Source organism: Protopterus annectens, chromosome 2.part1 (assembly GCF_019279795.1).
Source record: "Protopterus annectens isolate FY-2018-M chromosome 2.part1, PAN1.0, whole genome shotgun sequence".
Classification (NCBI taxonomy): domain Eukaryota; kingdom Metazoa; phylum Chordata; order Ceratodontiformes; family Protopteridae; genus Protopterus; species Protopterus annectens.
The window spans coordinates 667,848,059-667,866,424 of NC_056729.1; the positions used below are offsets into that span (position 1 = coordinate 667,848,059).

General features: G+C 39.6%; 1 protein-coding gene across 1 annotated transcript in view; it reads right to left on the reverse strand.

Annotated features, from left to right (window-relative positions):
• Positions 1 to 18,366, reverse strand: part of MND1 (meiotic nuclear divisions 1) — a 937,304-nt gene that overhangs the window by 635,056 nt on the left and 283,882 nt on the right. The window lies entirely within an intron of this gene.

Below are 18,366 nucleotides of genomic sequence, written 5' to 3' on the forward strand. Positions count from 1 at the left end.
ATTAAAGGAACAGTACATGCAGAATAATGTTTTTGGAAGAGGAGTGAGGATTAAGGGAAGGCAGGAATTGAGCAATGTAATGCTGGATTCATGATAATTGCACAAGAGAACACACGTGATGTGTAAGGATTGTAACTGTGAATATGTTAATATGGTTTGATTTCATTTATATAAATGTATATTTGCCTATATTGTATGGGATATGTCAGTAAAAATGTTACAAAAACTGTTACTATAGAGCTTAAGAAATTTTGGGGAGAAATAACTAGCTTTTTGCAGGGTATATTACTTACAAGTATAGACAGGAACTTGATCTGCAGTAGCGAGAATGTATGGGACCTAGAGGGGAGCTCTAAAAAACAGGGTAGATTTCATTAGCAATTTATGAAAATACCTGATATGGAAGATGTGACTTCAGTAGTATGAACTCAGACAGGATTTATATAATATTCTCCAATGTACAATAAGTGGGCTAGACTGGAGAGAAATTATATTTCACAGGAACATGTATAGTTTATTAAAAGCTTTGGCACCCATCCAATAACAGTTTCAGATCATGCACTGATAAAAACTAAAATGCAGGGCAATGAAGTAAAAAACACACATTGATGCTTTCCTGTTAAAAAGGGAGGAATTTAAGTGGAAAATTATTCTTTGCAGAATAAAGGGAATCTCAGAGAACAAGAGGAGGAGCAAGTGAAGAGAAAATAATAAGAATATTTGGATAATCATGCACAAATTTAGAGAGATTACTGTTAAGCAACTATGTTTTGATAACAACTCCAGCGCACAGAAATGTTCAGCATAACAACTTCGACAAAAGATAGAAGAGTCATCAACAAACTTAGGGAAGCCAGAATACATAAAAAAGATCCTGTATAGGTGTTAGACATATTTCAGAAACATTTTGAATATCTGTATAAAGCAGAGAAATGTGGAAATTAAGAAAGAACACAAAGGGAAACATTTAAGGAAGACTTAGTTATGCAAAGTTTAGAGGCAGATGAGGCTCAACATCTAAAAGTTAAGATGAAAGACATAAGAATGTTGACATATAACCAATCTGCAGGAAAGTCTCCATAAACAGATGGTATTCATATATAAATTTGGAGGGAAGGAAGTGATACATATATGGAAGGTTTTGTTTAACACTATATTAAAAGGAGAAGATGCACTAACATCTTGGAAAAAAGCTGTGCTGGCTATATTACATAATGACAAAGATCCGTCAGACCCATTGCAATTTTAAATGGAAATATTTCCCTCCTGTTGCAAATTTGATAAATGCCTTGTAACTTTTGGCAGTGAGCATATGAATATGTGCATCTTTTAGGTCAAACTTGCCATGAGGGCCTGGAGTGGAAGTAATGAAAAAAATGGTTTTAGGGTGTTAAGTTTCTGAATCTTGGCACAGTGAGAAACTTCTTTTTAAGATAGGACAATTCCAGAATGGGTTTCCAAATGCCTTCTTTTCTTGGGACTAGAAAAGAGCTTGAGTCGAACCCCTGACCTTCCTCTCCAGTTAAAACTGTCTTTATGGCCACTGACAGCGTCATTTTTTTTAAGACTTCAGGATGAGGTCTAGTTTGTCCTTAGGGACTACAAAAATACTTCTGCACATTCAAATTTTTCTGAAACTGCAATCTGTAGACTCTGAAGCATGTTTAGTACCCACTGATCATGGCTGATGCCTTCCCAACTTTTTACAACAAGGCTAAGTGCATTCCAACTTTCTGTGAGAGATGTGGAACAGTTCAGGGAAGGAAGGGTGTTGAGCTGGTGTAGGCTTGGGGCAGGGCAGACTAGCTGATCCCTCTGGGAGTCACAGTTCTGACGGCCTGCAGGCTATTCCTTGGACCTTCCTTAGCAATCTCTTTTCTGCTTTCTCTTTTATCCTTTGCCAGATCTGCTTCTGTCTTGCTTAGAGTGTACAGTATAAGGGTCACAATTCATCTTGCTAGTCCCTGCTGAATTTAGCAGCTTAAGCCTGAAAAAGCTGCCTTAGTCTGCACTGTCTTATCCTTTTCCTTCAGTATTTTAAAAACTCTGAGTAAAGGGTTCGAAGATGAGATCTTTGTTGAAAGGTGTATTCAAGAGCTCCAGCTTTATATGATCTGAAGAGTGCTCAATACTCAAACATGCGTATCATACAATAACAGACCCTGTGGCTGCTGCCCTTCATGAAGCATCCATAACATCATGACCACTCTTACTGGAGTGCTTGATGGTCTGAGCTGAAAGGTCACAAAATTTCAAGTATTTACTGATTTACATCTTTTATTCTGCATTACCTCTGCCTTAGCTTTCATCTTCTCCAGTAGAGATTGTTGACAGGACAGCATATGCAACTGGCAGTTTAAGGCTCTGAAAGAAAGTGCAGCAGAGGGTAACATTTTTCCCAAATTTTTCAAATATTGTACTCTATGTCTCCTTGGAAAAGGGTTCCGGGGTGGAGCTGAAACTGCTCCCTTGATGGAATCTAAGCATACCAAAGACACCACAGCTGGATCAGCCAAACGTTTTTTAGTAAAGATCTTGCTGGAATTACTAATCCTACAGAAGCTGTCGGGTTTTCTTGGGAATCCATGATCCTATATAGAAGCTGCCTGGCTTGCTTGGAGGAGAGGAAAGAGAATCTGACTCACAAATTCTAGAATTTGTCCTGTTGACTTAGGCAGGCTCTTGAAAGCTCTGGATCTGAACTGGGCTTCTGAATATTCTTTAGCTTTCCATTGGCACAGTACTTCATCCTATGAAGATGGTTCCCAAAACAGAAGTCTTCTAGTGGTGAAGCAGAATCCAGGGAGTCCTTGGTGTCGGACTATTGTATCTTAGCAGGGGGGATTCGGCCAGTATAAGCCAGTTCCATCTGCTTCTGAATCAAGAGAATTAGAATCCTCTTATTGAGGTTTCCACTTTTCTTTTTAGAAGGGATCCCAGACACCTCTGGTATATCTAGTTCTGGCCTTTTGGATTTCAAAAAGGACATGAAAACAAAAGCCTAATGAACAGGCTGGTCAGTAGAAGCATGGGAAGTGGAGGAGGCGGATGCACTGCCCAACCAAGTCGGGGGCAAGTTGGTTGGCACAGATTTTGTCTTCAGTGCCTTGTGCCTCATGAATTCAGTGATAAACCACCCTTGAGATCTCAGGCTGTGGGCGTGAGATGGATAACTTAAATCCAGTCTTCAGAAACTTTCACGAACAAATACTCTAGAAATTCCACCTTCCCCTTCAATGATAAGAACAGAAGACTGAATAAAAACAACAACAAGAGACTCTGAAACCCATGGACCTTTAGTCCCAGAAGGAGCAGCAAAGAAGTCTGTCCAGGGGATACGCAAGATGCCAAAGGTGTGGAGGCCTACAAAGCATTCGCCCAAGGGAACTTGGCTGAGACCAACTACAAGGGTGGGCACTACTCCCAGAGTCATCAGACCCAGGGAAACCAAAGGCAATCAGGGCCATCCTCAGACTCCTAATGCTTCTCCCCATATCTCTTGTCAGAGTGTTTCTTTTTTGGTGGGGGCACTGGTATGGTGGCACAAAACCAGGCACATGTCCTTTTTATGACTGTGAACTCCTGAAGGGGCTGCTGACTTTTCCAGTCTGTCTTTTAAATGAAACTGGCAAAATGCAGGCAGGAGTCCACATCCTACTCTAGGATGAGACAGAATTAGCAGACTGTGCAAGATGTTGTGGGTTACCAGCTTCCAACACACAGCGCAGTTGTCAAGTTTTACAAATAGTTCAGTTTCGGATTTGATATCAGAATCAGATATTAGTTAGAGTAACAAAAGAAAACATTCCCCATGGGGTACTTATTTGTATGATGGAAGCTATACTATAACACAAGAAAGATCTGAAGATGGTGTCAACCAATGTACCTCTTGCATGATATCACATATATCTTTGCATCCCTGTGCAAGGGCCTTAGCTGAAGTCCTGGTGGTAACTAAAGCTCTGGAAGTTTGGACAGCTAGTTGGGCTATCTACAGACAAGAATTCCTAACAGTGAATACTTTTAATAACTATCTTGGCAATGTGGTAAGTAACATTCATTTAAATGTTGCTGAAAAATAGTTCAATTAAACAAGGCACAATAAAGAGGAATAATTAATTAACTAATAGGTAAACCTATGGCACAGTAAAGCTACTATTAAAGTTAGTAAACAGAAAATGGAGAAAAAACGTTCTTATGGTAAACAATGGCAGAAAACTATTGGCCCAAACAATCTCCAAAATTGGATTTATGAAAAATATCATTAAAACAAATGTCCCATCACCTGTTGTTCTTTTAATTTTTTTAATTAAAAAATTTCCCCTTCAAATCCTCAAGGAAGTGTTTAACCAGCAACACAAAATAATAATTTTTACAATCACCAAGTAATGACATAAAAATGCACAAGAGGCTGGTCTGGATGTGTAGAAAAAGCTTCTGACGGATGCCAAAGGTCTGTGTGTCTCATGAAAAACCCTCTTTCCTGGAAGGATGGCAGTGCTGGATTAAAGTGCAACTAACCTGTTGTGTAAACCAGGGGTGAAGGCAAGGTGATATTTATAAAGACTGAAGGAAATCTGGTCAAGACACTGAGGAAGTTCCCTTAGCTCTTTTTTTTTTTATTTCATTAGTGCCACAGGCTCATTAAAATCAACAAAAACTATAATCTGCATAGGAAGATGGGACCTTGGTTTAATGTCTCATCCAAAATGCTGCACCCCCTAATGCTCTACATAATTTGGCAGTGGAATGCACTGAATCACCTGGAGTACTGAAGAAAGGAGAGCTGTGTAAGTAAACTTACCAGTACAGTAGATGTTCAGATTATCACTGCTGCAGTAGCCTTAGCTATATGGGTTACATCCGGCCAAAGATTCAACAGTTGGCCAGCTTCCAAGCTTCAAGGCATCTTCTATGCTCCCAAACTGACTGGCAGCTCAAACTTAGCTGACTAAAAGACAAGTTTGGACGAGAAGGTCTTCATAGCTTTTCTGCCAGCAGAGAGAGGGCTGTAAAAGGACAATGCTAGGAACAACAACAACAACAAAAAAATGCCCACACCCTGGCACAAAAAACATGGGGGGGGGTGAGGGCATTGGAGGGAGGGAACTGCTACTGAAGCAGTGATCATTCAAACATCTAAGAGTAATTTTTCTTACACAACTGTACTTTGTTCATCATACTGCTCACTACATTTGGGAGGTGGAAGACAAAGAGTCTGAGTCTTTGGAGAATGGTCATAGTAAAGCTTGATCTAGACATAGACAAGGAATCAACCTTATAGTGCTTTGTAAAAGTATGCACAGAGGACCAAGTAGCAGCTTCTGGGATACTTCTAGTATCCAACCCTTTCCGAAAAGCCATAGATGAAGCAAAGGCCCTGGTAGAGTGGGCCTTGACCCTGCCTGGAATAGTTTTGTTATGGTGACTATACAAAAGTTAATAACCTTAGATATCCAATTGGAAATAGTTTTGACACAGGTTGTCCCTTCTTACCTTTACAAAAAATGCACAATTGATCTGAAGATCTGAAAGATTTAGTTCTGTCAGGATAGTACCAGGGCTGTCTTGTGGACATCCAAGGTATGGAGTACCTTTCTCCCTCGTTTACAATTTCAGAGAAGAAAACAAGGATACGAATAGTTTGGCTTAAAGTAAACTCATATGATTTTAGGCATAAAAGAAGCATTAGGTATCAAAGAAACCCTTTCACTATGAAAAATGAGATACTGACTTACCATAAGAGCTTGTACCTCAGATAACCTTCTTGCAGAGGTCAGAGCAAGTGGTAAAACTGTTTTCCATTTTAAGAACCTCAAGTCAGCCAGATTAATTGGTACTAATGGAGCAAATGTTAGCTTCTCTAACACAAATTTAAGATCCCAAACATAGGTCACCGGTTTTCTTGGAGGCCCCTTAAGCAAACCCAGTTTCAAAAAATTTTGAAATGGGACTGCATTGAAAGTGGTGGGTCCATAGGCAGACATGCTGAAATGGCCAATAAATGAACCTTGACAGACGTATAATAAAGACCATAGAATAGTAACTCCCACAACTATTGTAGAACTAGACAACAACTAGCTCCGAATGGGTGTCAAATATATTGTTAGAACCAACTAGAAAACCCTTTCCATTTGCTAATATATGATTTTGTAGAATCAGGTTTTCTTGCCTCCATTAGTACCTGCTGCATGCCCTCGGTAAACAGCTCCCTAAAAGGAATTAGGACCCTATCATCCAGGCAGTAAAAATGGATTGATGCTAGGATGTATCAAACACAGCTGTTCTTGTACGAATATATGCAGTCTGTAAGGAAGCTTGTAGTAATTGCCCCTGGCTACTTCCAAAAGGAGGGAGAATCACAATTGTCCGAGACAGAAGGGATTCACCACAATGATCTTGAGGAATTCTTTCTGAATCTTCAAAAGTACCCTGGACATTAGTGGAAAGGGTGGAAAAGCATATAGAAACATTCCTGCCCAAGAAAAGGAAAGGAAAAGGCATCTGTCTTACAGGCCCTTCTTGCATGGAACTCTGGAACAGAATCCTCTGGTTGAGTGTGCAGTGAGGGGCAAAAAGGTCAACTTGAGCAACTTCCAACAGATAGATCAAATCGTGAGGGTCTGTCCTGGTCCTGCTCAGCCCATCTTCACTCAGTTTGGATCTGGAAAAATGTAGTTTGCCTGTAGAGTAAGAATGTGCTGTGAAAGTACATCACAAGCTAACATAACTAGTCTGCAGGGGTTACAATTTGGTTCCCCACCTTACTTGATGATGTATGGGATAAGTGTGGTATTGAAGAGATCCTTGGGATTAAAAATGGTTCAGAGAGTTGAGTACCTTGATCAGGGCAAGCAGCTCCTTGATTTTACATGCTTGCATCTGTCCTTGGTGTCCCACACTCCCTGCAATTTTATCCCTCCTGAAACTACTCCCCAGGCAAATTCTGAGGTATCTGCAGTGACTGACTACATCGTTGCACCAAAAAAGATTTATCTTTTGATAAACCCCAGCAATAGGATTTGAAAGATAAAGGGTGTTAATGCTGAGACCAAAGAGATTTCAGATACCACTACACCTTTCTCATGTGAGGTCTTGCCAGGGGGTATCAAGAGAATCACTGATGTCATAAAACCAAAAATCCTGATGTACTTTCTCACAGTGATTGAGGTCTAAGTGAAAATCCCTCAGAAATAGATTTAGACACAGATTTATTTTTCCTGTGGAAGAAAGACTCTTTGAACTGAAGTGTCTAGTTGACATCTCAGGAATACAGTCCTGCATGGAGCAGCCAAGAAAGAATTTGAATGCTCTCCTCGCATCCCAGTTTGTGTAAAAGATCTCTCTCCCGAGAGAGAGAGAGAGAGAGAGAGAGAGCAAGAGATTCCTAACACTTTGAAAAAGACTCGACAAAGATAGGTAAGTCATCTAAATATCGAAAAATGTGGTTATTCTGTAGCTTGCAATGAGCTGTAACCGGAGCTAGACACTTTGTGAACAGTCTTGGTGCAGCTGATAGTCCAGAGGGTAAAGCAGAGAACTGATAATGTGATGTAGACATACAAAACATTAAGAAACATCTGAATTCTGGATGAACAGGGATGTGATAAGCATATTTTAAGTATAGCATTACCAGGAAACTTAAAACAGGAACGGTAAGAACAGTTAACAGTTTAAGTGACATCATTTTGAATGTAGTCACTATCACAACTAGTTTTAGGAAAGAAAGATCCAGAACTGGTCTCCATACAGTTTCTTTCCTTGGCACTAGGAACATCACTCCCTGAGACAGCATGTGATGAAGAACTGTTGGAAACAAAAGAGTCTGATCTGCAGGATGAGGAATGCCACCCTTGGAATGGAATAATTTCCTCCCAATGCCATCTATAACCTTATGAATGATTTTCAGAACTCGGTATTTATTATCAAAGAGAAAAATGGAGATTCAGGCTTTCTGGAAGAAACAAGGGATCAGGGTGGGGGGTGGTTCACAAGATCTCTTGAACAGCCATTCAGACTTGATGGACTGTCCTTGGTTTTTGGGAGGTTCAAGATTTCATTTTGGAACTCCCTTGCCATTTCTTCTTAAATGTCTTTTCCCCTCTGTTTCATTGTGACTGTTCATTCTGCTTTTTGCCCAAATTGAATGAGGGGATAGAAAACTCCTTGGAAAATTTGGAAAAGGAGGGCTCAACGCTTTCTGGAATTCATAAACTCCAATGCCCTAGATCAACTTATCCACACTCCCACCAGGGGCAACAATATCCTAGACCTAGTCATTACCAACATGAGTGGAGGAGCTCCCTGGTCAGCTTCAGTAAGAAGCTGAGATCCCTTATAAGGTCCTCCAAAGTTAGCTACAAACTCGCCACTAAATCCAAGGACAACCACAAAGCATTCTATAGCTATGTCAAGAATCTAGATGGCAACACCCAGATCTGCTCTGAGTTAAAGCACAAAGGCACGAAAATTACAGTACCAACTGATACTGCCAACATCCTGGCAGATTGGTTCAGTGCTAACTTTACCCCCCCCCCTCACCCCCTAAACGGCCCATATCTATACAGGAAGAATTCAGAGTCCCTGTAATCACAACTACGCAGGTAAAAGCTGCACACTCTAAAGCCAAAAACACAGCATCCATAGGACCGGACAACATCCCAGGCTGCGTTTTACACGAACTTCAGAACGAACTGGCTCCCCACTTAAGCACCATGTTCAATAATAGCCTCGCATCAGTTTTTGTGCCCACTGAATGGTGCACAGCAACAGTTATCCCACTCCACAAAGGGGGAGCCACCACCGATCTCGGGAACTATCGACCTATTAGCCTGACGAGTCTGGTCTGCAAAGCCATGGAACGCATAATCATGGAACTCATAAACAAAGACATTGGTAACCTCCAAACTCTGGATCCCAGCCAGTTCGGGTTTGTGAAAGGCAGATCATGACTCCTGAACCTGATCGACTTCTTTGAGGCAGTCACCAAAGCCGTGGATGAGGGCAAGGTGGTTCACATAGCCTATCTTGACCTCGCCAAAGCTTTCGACACCATCCCCCATTCTGGAATTATAGCTAAACTCACTGAACTAGGTATAAATCCCTATGTCACAAGATGGATTGCCAACTGGCTCACTCACAGAACCCACACTGTAAAAGTTACAGACTCCAAATCTGACCTCAAGGCACTGGCAAGTGGAGTGCCACAGGGTTCCATCCTGGGACCTCTCCTATTTGGTATCTACTTCTCTGAAGTACAGGCTAACACAGAAGGCCTCTGGCTGATGAAGTTCGCAGATGACTGCAAACTAGGAGCCACAGTCAAGCCCCCAAATGATGTGGACATCCTACAGAAGGGCCTCACTGAGACAGATGCCTGGTGTCAAAGCCATGGCCTCAAGTTCAATGTCAAAAAGTGCAGTGTCATCCCCTTTGGTAAAAACTCTGTACCCATGAACTACCACATAGGCAGCAATCTACTTAACACCGAATGAGTGATAATAGACCTTGGGACCCAGGTGGACAGCAGTCTCTCTTTCGATAGTCACATCGCCACAGTAGTCAGGAAGTCCTTCTACGTGGCGCACCTCATCATAAAAGGGTTCTCATCCAGGAAAAAAAGAGGTCATTGTTCCCCTCTACTCGTCACTCATCAGATCCATTATAGAGTACAATGCCCCTTTTGGAATGTACCTCACAAGACATCTGCAGCAGCTGGAAAGGCCACAGAAGTACCTCACAAAGAGGATAACTGGCCTGACCACCTCAAAAAACTCCAGCTTTACTCCGTAGCATATCGCCTACTCTGAGGTGATCTCTGCCTAAGCTATGTCAAACCCAGAGCTGTTGGACATGCTACACCTAAAGAAATCCCAATCCCTCCAAGCTACACACTCTAGGGACCTAAATCTTGTCACCACAATAAACAGGACACACTGGAGGGATAGATTCCTGTCCCAGAGACTTCGTATACTCTGGAAAAAGCTACCCATCTATGTCAAGCACAGTTCTTCATTTGCACTCAAGAGTGGATGGGAAATAGGAAATACACCCCGGGGATCACTTCTGTGTGTCTGCTGGACAGTGGCACAGGAAACTAACTTTCCTGGGTGACGTAAGCTATGGTACCTTGCTGGCTAGGCTTACGTAGGCCCTTGGGCCGATAGCCTAGTACCTACCTATGAACCTATGAAATTACCTGGATCAGCTTGCCTTGTTCATCACAGTTCTTGATCACTTCTGCAAAAGATGGACCAAACACAATCTCTATCCAGGGAAGAATTTAAAATCCCATTTTTATCATCTGGGAGGTTCTGAGAATCCAGCCACGCAAACCTCCACAAAACAGTATCAGTGGCTATAGGCCTGAAAGTATCAAGAGAGTCATACACACACTGTAAACAGTTAGTTGTGACCTGTAAAATGGAAGAAATTAACCATTTAAAGAAGATTTTTCCTCTCAACGCCAAGGGAATTTGTGCAGAAAGGAAGACATTCTCCCATTTTACTGTCTGGTACCTGTTAGTTAGATAGTTATGGAACCAGTTGATTACAGGAATGGAGAACGCTAGGGAGGAAAGTTTGATTAACACTTCATCACAACAAGCTACCAAATACCTTGGATAAGTCAAGGAAGAGGGCCAGTACCAGATTGTTTGAGTTTCTGTGGTGGTTTTGTGATAGTAGTGCTATCACTGAGTCGGGGAAGAATGTTTAGTTCCAGAATGAATTTTAAGACTTTGAGAATGCATTTCTTGAGAATTTTTGAGATGGGTGATAGAAATGAGATAGGTCAGAAATTAGACAGCTCTGATAAGGGACCACTTTTGTGGAGTGGTATGATGTAGCATTTATTTTCCAAAATTGGGAAGCATAACATTCTTTAATAGAACGGTTGACTAGTATTGATACTGGAAGGGCTATTCTTTCAGCAGCAGTCTTTTTTTTAAACAAAAAAAAAAAATCCTATATAAATTATCATGTATGATATAGGCCAATGCAATGTACATTTATATAAATGACAAACTACAGCGACACAATCTTAGTTGCAAGCATTATACATTCCAAACTGTGTCGACACAACTGTACCTGCAATTATTACATCATTTTTAACATATCTAGTCATTGTTAGTCAGCCATTACACAGCTTATTCATATCCTGCCTTTTTTAAACCTCATTCCTCCTCTGCGTGTACCGATCCCACAGTTCCCATTTTTTCCTATGTAATTTGCTCCTACCCTTTTCTAAAGATCTCAGTTCTAGTTGTTGTAACTCTGTTACTATCTTCACTACTTCTGGCAAGGTTGCTTTACACTTTGATCTCCATTTTCTAGTAATTGCTATTTGGCAGCCATCATAATTCGACTCAGTAAGGCCTTACTATGTTTTGGTAATTCCGAGTTTGTATCATAGCTCACAATTGCCCTAGTCACTCCAACTTCCTCACCTACCATCTCAAACAGAGCAGTCTGCAGGTAGTCTTTAAAGTCTACCAACTCATTACACTCCCAGAAAATATGCCCCAGTTACCTCTTTCTGCCCCATCACATCTCCAACATTTGCTATCCACCTGAGGAAAAATTCTTTGAAGTTAGCTTGGGGTATAAAAATACCTATGTAAGCACTTCCAGGTAAAGAGCCAAATCTTCTAGATTTTGTTGCATATTTGAGAAACATACATATATCCCCCCATTGTTTCTTTGTGAATTGCTTATCTAATCTCTCTTCCCAGTTCCTCCTAAACTTCTCGGATTCTTATAGTTATCATGCAATATTTTACATGTTCTACTAATTATTACTTTCTTAATGGCAACTTCTGTTCTACATTCTACTAAAAACTCTACCAGTGCTGGTCTTTTATTTAGGACTCCCCTATTTCTTTCATTTTGCCTATACTCTGATACAAGTCCTTGATATGGAAGCCAATCTTTAGGACGCAGTCCAAATAAGGGTCCTTGGCATCTTCCCATTCTGTTACCTTTCCCTCTCTAGTTATTTTCTCCCAATACCTTGGTTTCTTTGCCAGTTTTCTCCAATATATTCCAGCCCCCTCTTGCCGATTGTCTGTAACCCTAATTGCAGTCATCCCTATTGGCAGAATCTCCTTTCTCCATTCCCATGTTGGCTTAGCTCTTAATAGACCTTCTGCTACTATATGAATATAATATTCTGCATGATTATTGTTATTCTCCTTAAAGATCTGCATCCAAAATCCCAGTTCCTCCCTGTTACTTGAGCTTCCTCTTATTTCATCATCATCTCTTTCCACTTTGAATTATAGTTTCCTGCTTGTGCTATGTATAGGAGCCTTAAATGTGTTGCTCTGCAGTACCCCTTCAACTCAGGTAATCCCACTCCACCCTGTTCTATTGGAAGAATAAGCTTATCCCACTTGACTCTTACAGTTTTCCCCTCACAGATAACAACCTTCAGCTCTTTATTAATTGCTATCCACAACTTCTTCTCTAGTTGATAAAACTATGCCTGACCTGTACAAGACTAATTCCACTTTCTCAGTTTTTGTATTATCTTTTTAGTCTCTTCCCAAATATCCTTAGCTGTCACGCCAGTATCATTTTTAATCTATACTCATTTTATCATGTCCCCATAAATATGTATATTGCTGAATCAATTTGTATGTGGGTACATAATGTACTGCTATTGCTTTTGTTTTTGATTCATTAATTTTGCATCCCGAAAAGGTCTAAAATTGTCTCAGTATGTTTCACAGCACTGTAATGTCACTTTCTGATTTTGTCAAGTATAAAATAATGTTATCTGCAAATGAAGCAAACTTTTCTTGACTAGCATACCAATTATATCCTTGAATTTCTGAGTACCTTATTTTATTTGCCAGTGGTTCTAAATATAATGCAAATAAAGGTGAGAGAGAGGACAACCCTGCCTGGTTCCTCTGCTCAAGCAGAGATCATCAGAAGTACCCCACCCACTTTAATTTTTGTCTCTGATCCTTCATATATCCTACTAATCAACCTTATAATTTTATCAGGGAATGCAAATGCTTCCATTGCTCTGCTCAAAAAATCCCAGCTTACTCCATCAAATACTTTCTCTGCATCAAGACCCATCAACAACAGTGGTATTTTCTTACATTCTGCTTCCCTCTGGATCACTGTTCCGTTTATGCTGTGAAATGTTTACCTCTCCACTCCACAAAACCCCACTGATCCATATCTATCAATTTTAGCATCACTTTCACCATTCTTTTAGATATTATAGACAAACACGTTATAATCAAGATTTAGTACTGAAATGGGCCTGTATGAAGCTGGATCTGATGGATCTTTACTACCTTTAGGTAGTACAGCTACTATAGCTTTCTTCCAGGATGTTGGTACTCCGCCTCTTAAAATACTGTTAAACAAAACCTTCCAGATCTTCATCATTTTTTTCCCTCCTAGCTTCCAAACTCCCACAGGAATACCACCTAATCCTGGGAACTTTCCTGTAGATTGGTTATACATCACCATTTTTATCTCATCTCCTCCTATCCTGTTAGTAATTGATCCTCCTCACCCTCTAGCCTTGGCATGTTTAATTCTTCCATAAACATTTCCATTTGTACCTTTTCTTGATTTCCATATTTCTCTCCTTTACACAGACTTTCACAAAATTTCACAGAATTTCCGAAATATTTCTAATACTTCTACAGGATCCCTAGTTATCTTCCTTGCAATTGCCTCCTAAGCTTGGTGACAGCTATTTCTACTTTCTGTTGTCCTGGTCGTCGTGCTAAAAGTTTTTGAGCTCTAGAGTTATTATCAAATAACAGTTGCTTAAAAGCAATCTTTCTAAACTTATGCATATTATGAAGGTAAGTCCCTTATGTTCTGTTTAGCATTTTGTAGTTGTTCCTCTTCTTGTTATGTGAGATTCCCCCTGTTTTGCAATACTTTAATATTTGTCAGTCCCTCTAAATAATTCTTGTTACTTCTTAATCATATCTCACTCTCTTTTATTTTCACCCTATTTTTAATTTCCATTTTAATTTTATCCCACTCCCTAGTTATATTTTCAAAACATGTTTTTATCTTCTCTAATAGCTCCAGAATAATTTACACTACCCATTCCTTAAATTCTTCTCTATTCAACAGATAGCTAGGAAAGTGTCAGTGTCTCATTTTTAATTCATTAGCCAGCGTTTTTATTTTAGTTAATATTGGCGCTTGATCTGAAATAGTTATTGGGTGCACATCAACACCTTCAATTAAATGCACATGTTCCTGTGAAATCTAAATTTTGGCTAGCCTAGCCCAGTTTTTGTATCTTGGGGAATAATGTACAAATTCACTCCAAACTCCTAGTACTGAATTCACAACTTCCATACCAAATATTTTCATACATTTCTTTAAAAAACTACCCTCTTTTGTTATATTTCCATTTCTGGGCCCCCAGATACATCTTCACTGTTGCAAATGAAATTCCAGTCCCTACCTACAAGTAATATTCCTTGCTAAAAGCTGATTATTTCTCCCAGAATTTTCTTTAGCTCTATTATAGCAGTTTTCGGTGGAATATAAATACATGCCAACGTAATTCTCCTCCCCTGCCAATAGTCCCTTAGTATTACAAATTTACCATTATTGTCATTTTCCCCTCTTCTATTACTACTGGATGTCCTCTAGCAATTAATATAAGTACGACTCTCTTCCTTTGCTGCATGTATTCTGCTGAATAACCATCCTGAAAACCTTTATCAAATTCACATGTTCAGTTCTTTCCAAGTGTGTCGCCTGTGGCATAGCTATTTGCACTCTACATATTTTGATATAGTTCACTACTCTCTTTTTTGGATGTATCTGCAAGACCATTAATGTTTAAGGATACTATAGAAAGAATCATATTCTTGAGGGATTATTATTCTCATCTTTTATGTATAACAGTTTTTGTTAAGTGTCTAGTTCCATCTGTTGTGTTACAAGCATACACTGTTTGGCAGGTTAATCTTTTATACAACTGCTTTTTGTTATCTCCATTTGAGCCTATAGCACATCTTGCAGAACGTTTTGCTTTATTGAAAACCATCAATTAAAAATACATATGCAACCCCAATACCCCCTAAAACCTACTAACACACAACACTGTGTACCTCTTCAAATATTGAAGTTTTACCCCTTAATAGGAACATAAGTCCCAAATTGACAGCCATACACAAAGACTTGAGCTAAACAGAAAGAAAGCTTATCCATGCTAAGACAAATGGTAGATCCTGTGATTCGATTACATGCTGTCTGGTTTTGCCTTATCTTTTATAGATCTCCCAGCTGGGAAAAATATTTTCGCCAAGTAATTTCTCTATCAGATTGTCTGCTAGTGACATTAGTGACATGAGAAACAGATACAGGACTATTTACAAGAAAAAAGACCTTATAATATTCAATATTCATTTACTTGCTTTCTGTCAAAACGTGTTACTATACTATACACAGTGATTCACCTATGCAAGAATAATAAAAAGCACACTATTTTTTCTTTTGTCATACTTTTAACCAGATCCCCTTTTTTTTTACATTGCAGCGTCTACATTTTTTAATACTAAACAAGGAGGAAGAAAAGGTAGAAAGACACAAAAAGAATAAACAATTACCTATTTACATTAGTATCACCATTACACTTAAAAATAACTGAAAAAGCTTTATAACATGCAGAGAAAATTATACAACACTTAAGTAATACTGTTAAGAAAGAAAAAAATTGTTTTACTTACACTTAACTCTGACCCTCCTCTTCCCCTCTCCTGAGTATTTTCCCAAACATTAATGACAAAGTAGGGCATACACTTTAGAGTCCCCTACAAGTTTAACAAAGTACAAGAAAGTCCAATATTTCCAGATTCTTCTGTTCTATTCCTGCTCATCTCCATCTCCTAAACCCTGTCACTGCTTCATCTCCAGTGCACTCTCAATTTTTCTAGTCAAATTTTATGCTTTTTTTTCCCCCTCTCTAAAACATTTTCCATTGAAACACTGGGAAAGGTTTCACTGGCATGGTCTCTCTGTGGTCTTTCTTACCAGAAGAACAAGAAACAGAATCTCCTTCTGTTTCACAGCTCACTTTGTGGTGGACAAACTTTTGTACTTCTTCCTTAGCATGCACTTCATCAAAAAATGTTTTTGCTCCTCCAGGGAAAAATATTTCAAGGACAGCTGAATACAGCAGTTTGAATCTCATAACTGCTTCTTGGCATTCCCTACAAAATTAAAATGTATTCCTCTTCTGCCTGGTGTGCAAGGAGTAATCATTCGCCACAAACACTCTGTTGTCTCCCACTTTTAGTATTTTGTCCTTCTGCCACAGTTTTGTCAGAATCAACTCCTTCTACTGGTAATATTACATTTTTACTATTAAAAGTCTAGGTTGTTTTCTCATAGCCAGGTTTGGAGAGTATACACGATGTGCCCCTTCAATTAACAATTCCTGTAAATGGAATACCAGTCCAGTTGCTTATTTGTACTTTCATAAAATTAATACTTCTTCCAACTTCTCTGATACAGAAGAAAATCTCAGGTTTCCCTACATGCTCTGTCCTCTAATTCTATTATTTTCTGAAATATCTCTTCTTTCTTCATTTCACTCTCTGAGTTTTGCAGTTTTGTCACCTTATCTGAATATTTGTTCAAAACATTTTTCATTTTTTCCACCTTTTGTTTGTATTGCTATACCCCATCAGTGTTTCATTTACTTTAATCAGGTCTGTGTGCAGCTGCTTTATATTTTCCTCTAGGTTGCTATTTCTGCATTGGATGCTGTCGTTCCAGGACCGACGTCAGGTCGTCAGGGGTTTAAAAACAGACAGCCGACGTCATTACATCAGTTTTTCTTGCCCCAAATGTCAGGAGCTCCCAAATAGGGAGATAAGTTATGGTGGGGAAAACACCACCAGTAAAAAGTAAATACCAATACCAACAGTAATAGCTACAGAGAGGGGAGAGAGGGAGCTAGAGAAAACCAGAGGGCTGGAGGGAGGGAAAAGTACAGTTGTGTACACTTACCATAAATGTAGATGTTTGAGTGTATTAACTGTTGCAGTCATTACATTTGGGTAATCTGCTGGCAGGTTGCCCTCAGTCGGCCTGAATAACAAAGTCTTGGGTCCTGTGTCAGTTGCCGTTTCCTCTTCCATGACGCCAGGTCGTCAGGGGTACAAAACATGCAGCCGACGCCATTTTAATCAGTTTTTCTTGCCCCAGATGTCAGGTGCCCCCCAAATGGGGAGCAAAAATACATATATAAACTGCAAATATATAAATGCACCTTAGAAACATAAAATTTACCTTCAACTAAAAGCAAATACACCACAAAGGCTTTTGAGTATAGTGAAGGAAAGAAAAGGTATAGAAAGGGGGCTGGCAGGTGGGTAACCCAGACTGCAACAGTGAATACACTCGAACATCTACATTTATGATGTGTACACAACTGTACTATGTTCTTCATGTTTCACTGTTGTAGTCTTTACATTTGGGTAGAATACCAAAGCTATGGATGGGAGGATGGAACTAAACAGCATTAGGAGCAGCTATAAGGCCCTGCAGGACTGCAGTGGCAAAGCCAGCCCTGGATTTAGAGAAGAGAGGTAAATGATAATGCTTTGTGAACGTATGACCTGAACTCCAAGTAGCAGCTACTAGAATGTCTCTGGTAGGGACCCCTCTGAGAAAAGCTGCTGAAGTAGAGGCAGCCCTGGTGAAATGGGATCTGATCCCCTTGGGCACAGGATTACCATGGTGCAAGTAGCAGAAACGAATGCAATGGCTTATCCATTTAGAAATAGTCTGCTTTGATATAGCCTTCCCCTCTGATCCTGCAGCAAATGCTACCAGTAGTTGCTCAGACTTTCCTAGAGATTTTTTCCTGTTTAAGTAGAATCTTAGTTTTGTTCTGCCTCGCACGCCACTGGAACTCCCTCTCACCTCTCATCCGTACCACCAATAGCCTCTCTATCTTTAAATCTCTTCTCCACTCTCACCTAACATCACTGTGGGAATGCTCTTGCTCTCATCCTACATAATATCTATAGCTATAATCCCTTCCTACTTCAAACGCTTCTGCTGACTCCTTCTTAGAAACTGTCTCTCTTTATTCCTCCTTAATACATTTATATGGGGTACTTTGCACTATCTTTTACAACTGTAACTAACAATTATTAACACTGTGATACTTTATCTACCCTGACATTTGATTATTGTTCAAACTCTGATACTTTACCTACTCTGACATTTTATTTTCTAAATTCTCTTAACCTCTGTAACAGTATCTAGTAGATTCACAGTTATATCTTCTTAGTACTCTGTGTAACTTAAAATTATTTTTGTATTTTGTAATACTGTTATTATAACTAGTTGTAT